Source organism: Eptesicus fuscus, chromosome 23 (genome assembly GCF_027574615.1).
Source record: "Eptesicus fuscus isolate TK198812 chromosome 23, DD_ASM_mEF_20220401, whole genome shotgun sequence".
NCBI classification, from domain to species: domain Eukaryota; kingdom Metazoa; phylum Chordata; class Mammalia; order Chiroptera; family Vespertilionidae; genus Eptesicus; species Eptesicus fuscus.
Window position 1 is genome coordinate 426342 of NC_072495.1, and position 12796 is coordinate 439137.

The following is a 12796-nucleotide window of genomic DNA, read 5'->3' on the forward strand; positions in this document are numbered from 1 at the left end:
TATACTCTCACTAGAGGCCCAGCATGCACGAAACTGTGTGCGAATAGTCGCTTCTGCTTGCCTCAGCTGGCCACCCTGCCCACGCCCTGCCCTGCCCCGTCCTCCACAAGAGCTGCTGCTCCTTTGGTCGTGACGGTGTTACAGCGTGATGGCTGAGGCCTTTTATATAAGAGATTTCTTTGTACCTTCTTTTGTTTTTTCATATTTATTTTAAAATTTTCACATTTATATCATACTATATTATTTTCAAGTGTACATCATAGTGGCTAGACATTTACATAATTTACAAAGTGACTTCCCAAGTAAGTCCAGTACACACTTGGCATTGTACATAGTTACTACAGTATTATTAGCTGTATTCTCATAGCATTAACTGTACTTCACGTTCCCATGAGCATTTCACCCTGCCCCCCACCCCAGGCTCCCATCTGGCAACCATCAGTTTGTTCTTTGTGTCTGTGAATTTGTTTCTGTTTTGTTTATTTGTTTATTTAGTTTTAAAATTCTACATATAAGTGAAATCATATGGCATTTGTCTTTGTCTGACTTATTTCACTTGCTATAAAACATTCTAGATCCATCCATGTTGTCACAAATGGTAATATTTTCTTTTTTTTGACCTAATAATATTCCTTTGTATATATGTACCATATGTTCTTTATCCACTCATCTATCAAAGGACATGTCTTTCCATATCTTGGCTCTTGTAAATAATGCTGCAGTGAGCACAGGAGTGCATATATCTTTTCAACTTAGTGCTTTGGATTTATTCAGATTAAAACCCAGAAGTGGAATTGCTGGGTCATAAGGTAGTTCTATTTCTAACATTTTGAGGAACCTCCATACTGATTTCTATAGCGGCTATACCAATTTTTAATCCCACCAACAGTGCACAAGGATTCCCTTTTCTCCACATCCTCACCAACACTTGTTTGTTTATTTATTGACTAGAGGCCCGGTGCATGGGCCTGTCCGACCCCCTGTTTAGATCCGATCCCAGAGGACTGCTGGCTCCCAACTGCTCGCCTGCCTCTGCCTGATTGCCCCTAACCACTTCAGCCTGCCAGCCTGATCACCTCCTAACCATTCCACTGCCAGCCTGATTGCCCCTAACTGCCCTCCCCTGCCGGTCTGGTCACCCCAACTGCCCTCCCCTGCAGGCCTGGTTGCCCCCAACTGCCCTCCCCTACTGGCCCGGTCACGCCTAACTGCCCTCCCCTGCAGGCCTAGGTTCCCCCACCAAAAGTCCTCCCCTGCAGGCCTGGGTCCCCCCAAACTTCCCTCCCTTGCTGGCCTGGTCTCCCCCAACTGCCATCCTCTTCCAGCCTAGTCACCCCCACCTGCCCACAACTTCCCTCCCCTTCCAGCCATCTTGTGGTGGTCATCTTGTGTCCACATGTGGGCAGCCATCTTTGACCACATGGGGACAGCCATATTGTGCCTTGGAGTGATGATCAATTTGCATATTACTCTTTTATTAGATAGTATGGTAGCCATTCTGACAGGTGTGAAGTTATATCTCATTGTGGATTTAATTTTCATTTCTCTGATGATTAGTGACATTGAGCATGTTTTCCTATGTCTATCGGTCCTCTGTATGTCCTCTCTAGAGAAAGGTCTATTCATGTTCTCTGACAAATTTTTATTTAAATTTTTGTTTGTTTGTTTGTTTGTGTTTAGTGGTACATTGTATGAGTTCTTACAAATTTTGGATATTAACCCCTTATTGGATACATCATTGGTGAATATTTTCTCCCAATCAGTAGAATGTCTTTTCATTTTCTTCATGGTTTCCTTTGCTGTACAAAAACGTTTAGTTTGACATAGAATTATTTGTTGTTGTTCTTCTTGCCCGAGGAGCTGTATCAGAAAAAATGCCACTAATAGAATGTCAGAGTTCACTGCCTGTGTTTTGTTCTAAGAGATTTACGGTTTTAGCTCTTACATTTCAGTCTTTGAGTTTATTTGCGTGTGTGGTGTAACAAGGTGTTCTAGCTTTGTTTTTTGAATGTATTTATTCAGTTTTCCCAACACCATTTATTAAATGCACTGTCTTTACCACATTGCATATTCTTTTTGTTGTTGTTGTTGTTAATCCTCACACGAGGATATTTTCCATTGATTTTTAGAGAGAGTGGAAGGGAGGGGTAGAGACAGAGAGAGAAACATTGATGAGAGAGAGACACATTGATTGACTGCCTCCCACACACAACCTGACCAGGACTGGGGCTCAAGCCCACAACCGAGGTATATGCCCCTGAATGGAATCAAACCCATGACCCTTCAGTCCACAGGCCTATGCTCTAACCACTGAGAAAACTGGCCAGGGCCACATTGTATACGCTTACTTACTTCATCGTAGATGATTGATCATATAGGTGTGGATTCATTTCTGGGCTGTGCCTTCTGTTTCCATTGATCTGTGTCTGTTTTTATGGCAGTACATGCAGTTTTGATGGCTGTAACTTTATAGTATAGTTCAATATCAGGTAGCATGATACCCCCATCTTTGTTCTTCTGTCTCAGGATTGCTGTAGCTATAGGAGTCTTTTGTGAGTTCCTATAAATTTTCAAATTCTTTGTTCTAGTTCTGTGAAAAAAGGCACTCTCCTTCCCTCTGAAATATGTCAGTCTGTTGCATGCTTCAAATGTCTCTGGTTTTATTTTGTTCATCACATTAATTTGTTCATTAGATTCCACATATAAGTGAGATCATGTTATGCTTGCCTTTCTCTGTCTGGCTTATTTCACTCAGCATAATACTCTCCAGGTCCATCCATGCTATTTCAAAGGGTAAGAGATTCTTCTTTTTTACTGCTGCATAGTATTTCATGGTGTAAATGTACCACAGCTTTTTATCCACTCATCTACTGATGGGCACTTGGCTGTTCCAGATCTTAGCTATTGTAAATTGTGCTGCTATGAACATAAGGGTGCATATATTCTTTCTGATTAGTTTTCCAGATTTCTTAGGATATAGTCATAGAAGTGGTATCACTGGGTAAAATGTCTGTTTCAGATTTAACTTTTTGAGAAAACTCCACACTGTTTTCCATAGTGATTGTACTAGTCTGCATTCCCACCAATAATGTATAGGGTTCCTTTTTCTCCACATCCTTGTCAGTACTTGTTGTTTGTTGATTTATTGATAATAGCCATTCTGGCAGATGTGAGGTTGTTGTTTTAATTTGAACATTTCTTGTAATACTCTTTTGATAGCAATACATTTCTTTAGCTTTTTCTTGCGTAACTTTTATCTTTCCCATATCCGGGAAGTTTTCTGTCATTATTTCTTCAAATAGATTTTCTAATCCCTGCTGCTCTTCTTGTCCTTCTGGCAGCCCTATTACACGTATGTTACTTCGTTTCATGTTGTCCCGAAGCTCCCTTAGGCTTTCCTCCTGCTTTTTAATTCTTTTCTCCAATTGCTGTTCAGATTGAGCTTGTTTCTGTACCTGATCTTCTAACTCACTAATTCGGTCCTCTGCTTCTTGTAGTCTACTGTTGAAACTTTCCATGGTGTTTTTGATTGTAGCTATATCACTTTTCATTTCTTCCTGATTCTTGCATAAGTTGTTTATTTTCTCATCCATCCGATGTATAAATTCCACGACCATTACTCTGAACTCCTTTTCGGTCATGTTGCAAGCTTCAGTTTTACTGATTTCCTTTCTTGGCGACTCCACATTTTCTTTCCTCTGTGAGTTATTTCGTTTCCCCATTCTGGCTATCACCAGAAAGCTCAAGCTTCCGTTTGCATGGACCTGGGCCGTGTGCTGTGGGGACTTCGCTCCACCAGAGTTTCACTGAAGTGCTCTGACACTAGGACGTGTGGCTGCCTTTGGTTGGTGGGAACCAGACTTGCCCAGGGTCAGTGTCCCCAGTGTTCCGTGTGGTCTCGTGTGCACACTTAGAATCAGGGGCCCTGTCTGCACCACACTGTTGGTATGTGCCGAAAATGAGATCCTTAGCATGTGCCAGGAGTCAGAGTTTCCCTGTGTCTGCACCAAGACTAGAGTGTCAGAGTCTCTGTTGCCTTGTGTGGTTTCTCGTTGAGAATCAGGGTCCCTGTGTGTGCATGCACCAACAATTGGGGTCGCTGGCTCTTAGTGTGAATGCGCTGTGAGTCAGGGATCCCAGGCAGCTGTGTCCGGCGTGCCAAATTCCCTGAAGTGGAGCTGTGTCCTGTGTGTGCTCTCTCTACTGAGCCAAACCGGCTAGGGCGCACACTCTTAATTTCCTGAAGGTGAGCTGGCTCCGTGCACTCTACCGGAGTCCCGGAAGGGGGGCGGAGTCCGTCCTGCGCGCCAAATTCCTCAAAGGGGAAGCCCCTCTGTGCAAGCACTAAGATTCCCCGAAGGGGGAGCTGTGACCCGCAAGCCAAATTCCCCCAAATTCTCCGAAGGGGAGCCCTCTGTGTGCACTGACAGATTTCCCCAACAGGGAGCTGCTTCTGTCCCGCGCGCGCCAAATTCCCTGAGGGGGAGCGAGTCCCTGCACAAAGCTCTGCGGCTTGGGCGAGGGGCGGGACTATCAGTTACTATGGCGCTGTCTGCGCGCCTGCAGGAAGGGGGATAGGCTCTTTGACTCACGGAATTCTGCTGGGAAGTCTGGATTCTTGTTGTTTGTTGTTCTGAAGCTGTGATAGCAGTTCTCTGTCCTCAGTGGCTGCAGGGTCCTGGTTTGTGTCAGAAGCCAGGATCCGAGTCTCAGGCAGCTCTGTTTCTCAAGATGGCGTGGTCTCCGCGTCCGCACCAGCAGCCGAAATGTGTCCGCTTTGTGCGCGGGGCTCCGCCGACTAGGACTGCCCGGTTAGGCAGCCCCTTGGAAGACCTGAAGAATCTAACTGACCCTAGCTCATCCACACACACACACCACACACGTCTACACTCTCCTCTATGGGTTCCTCACTCACACTCTCTCTCTCCCTACCTTCCTGCCGGTCGCCATCTTCTTTCTCCTCTTTAGCTTTTTCTTGTATGGGAAGCTCTTCATTTCTCCTTCAATGGTAAGTAACAGCTTGGTTGTAGGTCATTGCTTTTCACCACTTTAAATATTTTATGCCAATTATTTCTGTCCTGCAAAGTTTCTGTTGAGAAATTAGCTGTCAGTTTTATTGGAGCTCCCTTGTAGATGATTGCTTTTCTGTTGCTGTTTTTATGACTCTCTCTTTGTCTTTAATATTTTTCATTTTAATTATGATGTGTATTATTGTGGGATTCTTTAGGTTTTCATTTTGGGAATCTATGTGCTTTTTATATTTGTGTGTTTATTTATTTTGGCCAGACTAGGGAAGTTTTTAGTCATTATTTCATCAAATAGGATTTCAGTCGCTTACTCTCTCTCTTTCTCCTCCTCCGGCACACTTCATGTTGATCCAGCGGTCTTTTAAATTATCCTATTTTTAAATAAATAAATGAATGAATAAAATAATTTAAAAAATATATGTACATACATACATACATACATTTATTTATTTACTTTGCTGTTCTGTTTGTGTATTTTCCACTACCTTGTTTTTAAAACCACTGTTTTGAATTTCTGCTTTATCTAACCTGCTATTGATTCCTTCTAGAGTATTTTTTATTTCAGTTACTGTTTTCTTAATATCTGACTAGTTCTCTTGTATGGTTTCTATGTCCTTTTCTATGCTCACTATCTCTTTTTTTTTAAGTTCTCACTAAGTGGATCTACACTTCCCCTAAGTTCATTAAGTAATCATCTTGATAAATCTAGTATTTATCTGAGACCACATATAGTTACCACAATATTATTATTTTTTTTTATTTATTTATTTTTTTTTTTTTTTACAGAGAGGAAGGGAGAGGGATAGAGTTAGAAACATCGATGAGAGAAACATCGATTAGCTGCCTCCTGCTCGCCCCCTACTGGGGATGTGCCCGCAACCAAGGTACATGCCCTTGACCGGGAATCGAACCCGGGACCCTTCAGTCCGCAGGCCGACGCTCTATCCACTGAGCCACACCGGCCAGGGCTAGTTACCACAATATTATTGACTATATTTCCTTTTCTGTACTTTATATTCCTGTGATTGTTCTGTTACTACCAAAATTTGTACTTCTAAATCCTTTTCTGTTTTTACCCATATCTCCAACTGATTGATCTCCCTGCAGGCGTGATGATAGAGCAGGTGAGGGGGCGGCACCAGGCCACAGTGGGGTGTCAAGCGGGGCTGCGAGGCTGTGAACCTGTGGGCATGAGCTGGGGACCTATTCCCACAAGCCACCCCAAGGAACCCCACATGTGCACAAATTCATGCACTGGGCCTCTAGTTGTAAATAATGCTGGAATTCATATATGAATGTATGAATTTGATCAATTTATTGTTTTGTGTTTCTTCAGATAAATATCCAGAAGTGGAATTGCTGGGTCCTGCTTTGTCTTTTGTTATAGCCTTTGTTTTAAGGTCTATTTTGTCTGATATAAGCATTACTACCCACATTTTCATGAAGTATATATTTTTTATTTCTTTACTTTTAGACTGCACATGTCTTTTGTTCTGAGATGGATCTCTTGTAGACACCATATGTCATGGTCCTGTTTTTCATTTATTTAGTTACTGAATATTTTTTGATTGAAACATTTAATTCATTTGCTTTTAAAACAATTGTTAATAAATATTCATTTATTACCATTTCATTATTCATATTTTTATATTTTTTTCTTAAAGAACAACCTATAACACTTCTTATAATACTGGTTTAATTGTGATGAACTCCTTTAGTTTTTTTCTTGCCCAAGAAGCTCTTTATCTGTTCTTACATTCTAAATGATCATTTTGCTGGGTAGACTAATATTGGCTGTAAGTCCTTGCTTTTCATCTCTTTGAATATATTGTGTTAATTCTTTCTGACCAGCAACATTTCTGGTGAGGAATTAGCTGATAGTCTTGTGGGAGCTCCCTTGTTGTTAACTAACTGCTTTTCTTTTATTGATTTTAAGATTCTCTCTTTGTCTTTAATCCTTGACATCTTATATAATAAAGAGCTAATATGCAAATGGTCATTACGCCCTTGCACCCTCACGCTCTGGCACCAGAACTGCTCAGAGACTCAACACTTGGGAGAGAGGAATGGGGACCAGCCAGGAACAAATGAGCTCGTGAGAGAGGAATGGGGACCAGCCAGGCACAAATGAGTTCGTGAGAGAAGAATGGGGACCAGGCAGGCTGAAGCCTGGGAGAGGGACAGGCTGCAGCCTGGGAGAGGGACAAGCTGCCCACCCCCCGGTCCTGGGCACCAGCACCTGAGCTTGCATCCCAGGAGAGGGACAAGCCACCCTCCCTGAAGTCCCAGGCACCAGCGCCTGTGCCAGTGGCCCGGGAGAGGGACAAGCCGCCTGTCCCACAGTCCCACATGCTTTCAGCTGCAGCCTGGGTGAAGCCACCTGCCCACAGTCCCCTGTGGCTGCGGCCAGCCCAGGTGAAGTTGACCTGGGTCCTGGGTTCCTGTGGCCAGCCAGAGGAAGGGAAGTCTGGGTTCTGGGTGCCTGCCACTGGCCAGAGGAGGGAATCCTGGCTCCCGGGTGTGGGGCTAGGCAGAGGCAGTTAGGGGTGCTAAGGCCATCAGGGGAGCAGTTAGGGATGATCAGGCTGGTAGGGGAGAAGTTAGGGGTGATCAGGCAGGCAGGCAGAGAGGTTAGGGGAAATCAGGCAAGCAGGCAGGTGAGCGGTTAGAAGCCAGTGGTCCTGGATTGCGAGAGGCAGTCGGACATCCCCTGAGGGATCCCGGATTGGAGAGGGTGCAGGCAGGGCTGAGGGACCTCCCCCCCCCATGCACGAATTTTGTGCACTGGGCCTCTAGATTTAGTTATAATGTGTTTTAGTGTGGGCTTTTTCGGGTCCATCTTGTTTGTGACTTTCTATGCTTCTTGGACTTGTATGTCTGTTTCCTTCACCAGGTTAGGAAAGTTTTCTGTCTTTTGTTTTCTTAATAGGATTTCAATTTCTTGTTCTCTGTCCTCTTTCTGACACCTCCATGATGTGTATGTTGGTATGCTTGAAGTTGAGACTCATAACAATCCTCCTTCTTTTTGGTTTCCTTTTTTCTGCTTTTCTGATTGGGTGTTTTCTACTTCCTTGTCTTCTAAATTGCTGAATTTATCCTTTGCTTCATCTACTCCCCACAATGTATTTTTTTAAAATCCTCCTCTGAGGATATGTTTCTTTTTTTAATAAAATGATTTTAAAGAGAGAAACAAGAGAAGTAGAGAGACAATGATGTGAAAGAGAAATATTGATCCATTGCCTCCTATACATGCCCTGACTGGGGATTGAACCCATAATGTAGGTATGTGCCCTGACTGGGAAATGAACCCACAGCCTTTTGGTGAATGGGATGATTCTCCAAGCTATTGAGCCACACAGACAAATTGTAATGTACTTTTTTTTTTTTTTTCAGTTAGTGTATTCTCCACTTCTGACTGGTTCTTTTTTATGGTTTCCATGTACTTTTATGCTGTTGAAATTCTAAGTTCCTTGAACATCCTTATAACCATTGTTTAAAACTCTGTATCTGCTAGTTTGCTTGCCTCCATTTCATTAGTCCTTTATAAAGGGATTTCTCTGTTCTTGTACTTGGAGCTTCTTTCCTGTCTTCTCTTTTTTGGCTACTTCCCTTATTTTATTCTATGTATTAGGTAGAAGTGCTACACTTCCTGGTCTTGGTGGAGTGGCCTTAAGTAGTAGGTGTCTTGAAGAGCTCAGTGGCTCAGCCTCCTCAGTCACGTGAGTCATGAGCACTCTGTGTGTGCGTTGTGTGCACCTTCCTGTTGCAGTTGAGCTTTGATTGATGTTGGAACATCACTGGGGGGAATTGAATCTTAGGCCAGTCAGCTTTAGGACCAGCTGTAACGTAAGTGAAGATGCTGCTATGGAGGGGCTAACCCCAAGGAGCAGGACTCACTTCAGGGGCACTTTGGTTCTTTTTTTTTTTTTTTCATTTTTTTATTAAGGTATTATATGTGTACATATCTTACCATTGCCGCCCCTCCCCCACTCCCATACATGCCATCACCCCCCAGAGTTTTGCATCCATTTGGTTATGCTTGTATGTATGCATACAAGTCCTTTGGTTGATCTCTTATCTCCCCCACCTCTCCCTAACCTTCCCACTATAATTTGACAGTCTGTTTGATGCTTTACTGTCTCTGTATCTATCTTTTTTGATCATCAGTTTATAATGTTCTTTATTATCCATAAATAAGTGAGATCATGTGGTATTTTTCTTTCATTGACTGGCTTATTTCACTTAGCATAATGTTCTCCAATTCCATCCAGGTTGCTGCAAATGGTAAGAATTCCTTCTTTTTTATAGCAGCGTAGTACTCCATTGTGTAGATGTACCATAGTTTTCTAACCCACTCATCTGCTGACGGGCACCTAGGCTGTTTCCAAATCTTAGCTATTGTAAATTGTGCTGCTATGAACATAGGGGTGCATATAGCCTTTCTGATTGGTGTTTCCAGTTTCTTAGGATGTATTCCTAGGAGTGGGATTACTGGGTCAAATGGGAGTTCCATTTCAGTTTTTTGAGGAAACTCCATACAGTTCTCCACAGTGGCTGCACCAGTCTGCATTCCTACCAGCAGTGCACAAGCATTAATTTTTCTCCGCATCCTCGTGAACACTTGTGGTTTGTTGATTTGTTGATGATAGCCATTCTTACAAGTGTGAGATGGTACCGCATTGTCATTTTGATTTGCATCTCTTGGATAATTAGTGACTTTGAGCATGTTTTCATGTGTCTCTTGGCCTTCCTTCTGTCTTCTTTTGAAAAGATTCTATTTAGGTCCGTTGCCCATTTTTTTTATTGGATCATTTATCTTTCTTTTATTAAGTTGTATAAGGTGCCTGTAGATGTTGGAGATTAAACCTTTATCAGTGATAACATTTGCAAATATGTTCTCCCATACAGTGGGCTTTCTTGTTGTTTTGTTGATGGATTCTTTTGCTGTAAAAAAGCTTTTTATTTTGATGTAGTCTCATTTGTTTATTTTCTCTTTAGCTTTCATTGCCCTAGGGGCAGTATCAGTGAAGAAGTTCTTTTGGCATATGTCTGACATTTTGCTGCCTGTGGATTCCTCTAGTATTTTTATGGTTTCCTGTTTTATGTTTAAGTCCTGTATCCATTTTGAGTTTATTTTTGTGTATGGTGTAAGATGGTGATCTAGTTTCATTTTTTTTTTGCATGAATCTGTCCAATTTTCCCAACACCATTTTTTGAAGAGACTATCTTGACTCCATTGTATGTTCATGCCTCCTTTGTCAAATATTAATTGAGCATAGTGGTTTGGGTCGATAGCTGGATTCTCTATTCTGTTCCATTGATCTATATGTCTGTTCTTGTGCCAGTACCAGGCTGTTTTGAGAATAGTGGCTTTGTAATACAGCTTGAAATATGGCATTGAGATCCCTCCTACTTTATTCTTCTTTCTCAGGATTGCTGTGGCTATTTGGGGTCTTTTTTATTCCAGATGAATTTTTGGAGAGTTCTTTCTAGGTCTGTGAAATTTGCCGTTGGTATTTTAATGGAGAGTGCATTGAATCTATAGATTGCTTTGGGTAGCATGGACATTTTAATGATGTTGATTCTACCAATCCATGAACATGGTATGTTCTTCCATCTGTTTATGTCTTCCCCTATCTCTTTTTTCAGTGTTGTGTAGTTTTCCGTGTATAGGTCTTTTACCTCCTTAGTTAAGTTTATTCCTAGGTATCTTAATTTTTTTTGGTGCGATGGTAAATGGGATTGCTTTTTTCGTCTCTCTTTCTGTAAGTTCAATATTGGTGTATAGAAAGGCCATAGATTTCTTGGCATTAATTTTGTATCCTGCTACATTGCCTAATTCATTTATTAAGTCGATTAGTTTTTTGATGGAGTCTTTGGGTTTTTTATGTACAGTATCATGTCATTTGCAAATAAGGACAGCTTTACTTCTTCTTTTCCAATTTCGATGCCTTTTATTTCTTCTTCTTGTCTAATTGCAATGGCTAATACTTCTAGTACTATGTCAAATAGGAGTGGTGATAGTGGGCATCCTTGTCTTGTTCCTATTCTTAGGGGAAATGGTTTTAGTTTTTGCCCATTGAGTATGATGTTAGCTGTGGGTTTATCATATATTGCTTTTATTATGTTGAGGTATGATCCTTCTATGCCCACCTTGTTGAAAGTTTTTATCAAGAAAGGGTCTTGGATTTTGTCAAATGCTTTTTCTGCATCAATTTATATGACTATGTGATTTTTATATCTCAATTTGTTTATGTGATGTATCACATTTATTGATTTGTGGATATTGTACCATCCTTGCATTCCTGGGATAAATCCTACTTGGTCATGGTGTATGATCTTTCTGATGTACTGCTGGAGCCAATTTGCTAGAATTTTGTTGAGGATTTTGGCATCTATGTTCATGAGGGATATTGGCCTGTAATTCTCTTTCATTGTGTTTTCTTTATCTGGTTTTTGTATTAGGGTGATGCTGGCTTCATAGAATGAGCTTGGAGGTGTTCCTTCCTCTTGAATTTTTTGGAATAGGCTGAGGAAGATAGGTTTTAGTTCTTCCTTGAATGTTTGGTAAAACTCTTCTGTGAAGCTGTCTGGCCCCAGGCTTTTTTTTTTTTTTTTGCCAGAAGTTTTTTGATGACTGCTTCAATTTCTTCCATAGTTATTGGCATATTGAGCTGTTTAGATTCTTCCTGATTGAGTTTTGGAAGGTTATATTTTTCTTGGAATATGTCCATTTCCTCCAGGTTGTCTAGTTTGTTGGAATAGAGTTGTTTGTAGTATTTTTTTAAAATCCTTTGTATTTTGGTGGGTCTGTTGTTATTTTACCTCTTTCATTTCTGATTTTGTTTATTTGGGTCCTCTCTCTTTACTTCTTGGTGAGCCTGGCTAGAGTTTAATCAATCTTGTTTAGCCTTTCAAAGAACTAGCTCTTGGTTTTGTTGATCTTTTGTATTGTTTCTTTGGTCTCCATGTCATTTATCTCTGCTCTGATCTTTATTATTTCCTTCCTTCTGCTTACACTGGGCTTTTCTTGTTGCTCTTTTTCTAACTCTTTGAGTTGTAGGGTAGGTAATTTATTACCATTGTTTCTTGTTTTTTGCAGTAGGCTTGTAGAAGTACGAAGTTCCCTCTCAAGACTGCTTTCGCTGTGTCCCATAGATTTTGGATTGTTGTGTTTTCATTGTCATTTGTTGTCATGATATTTTTTCATTTCTTCCTTGATCTCTCTGGTAACCCAGTCATTTTTTTAGTAACATGCTGTTTATTCTCCATGTTTTTGATTTCTTTGGATTGTTTTTATTGTAGTTGATTTCCAGTTTTATGCCACTGTGATCTGAGAATATGCTTAATATGATTTCTATCTTCTTGAATTTGAAGAGACTTTGCCTATGTCCCAACATATGGTCTATCTTTGAAAATGACCCATGTGCACTTGGGAAGAATGTATATTCTGTGGCTTTGGGGTGAAATGTTCTGAAGATGTCAATTAATTCCATCTGGTCTAGTGAGTCATTTAGGATTGATATTTCTTTGCTGATTTTTTGTTTAGAGGATTTGTCCAATGGTGATAGTGGGGCATTAAAGTCTCCTACTATGATTGTATTGCTGTTAATCTCTCCTTGATATCCTCCAGGAGTTTTTTTATGTATTTGGGTGCTCCTGTATTGGGTGCATATATGTTATCAGAGTTATTTCTTCTTGTTGGATTGCTCACTTTAGTATTATGAAATGGCCTTCCTTATCTCTTGTTATGTCCTTCACTTTGAGAT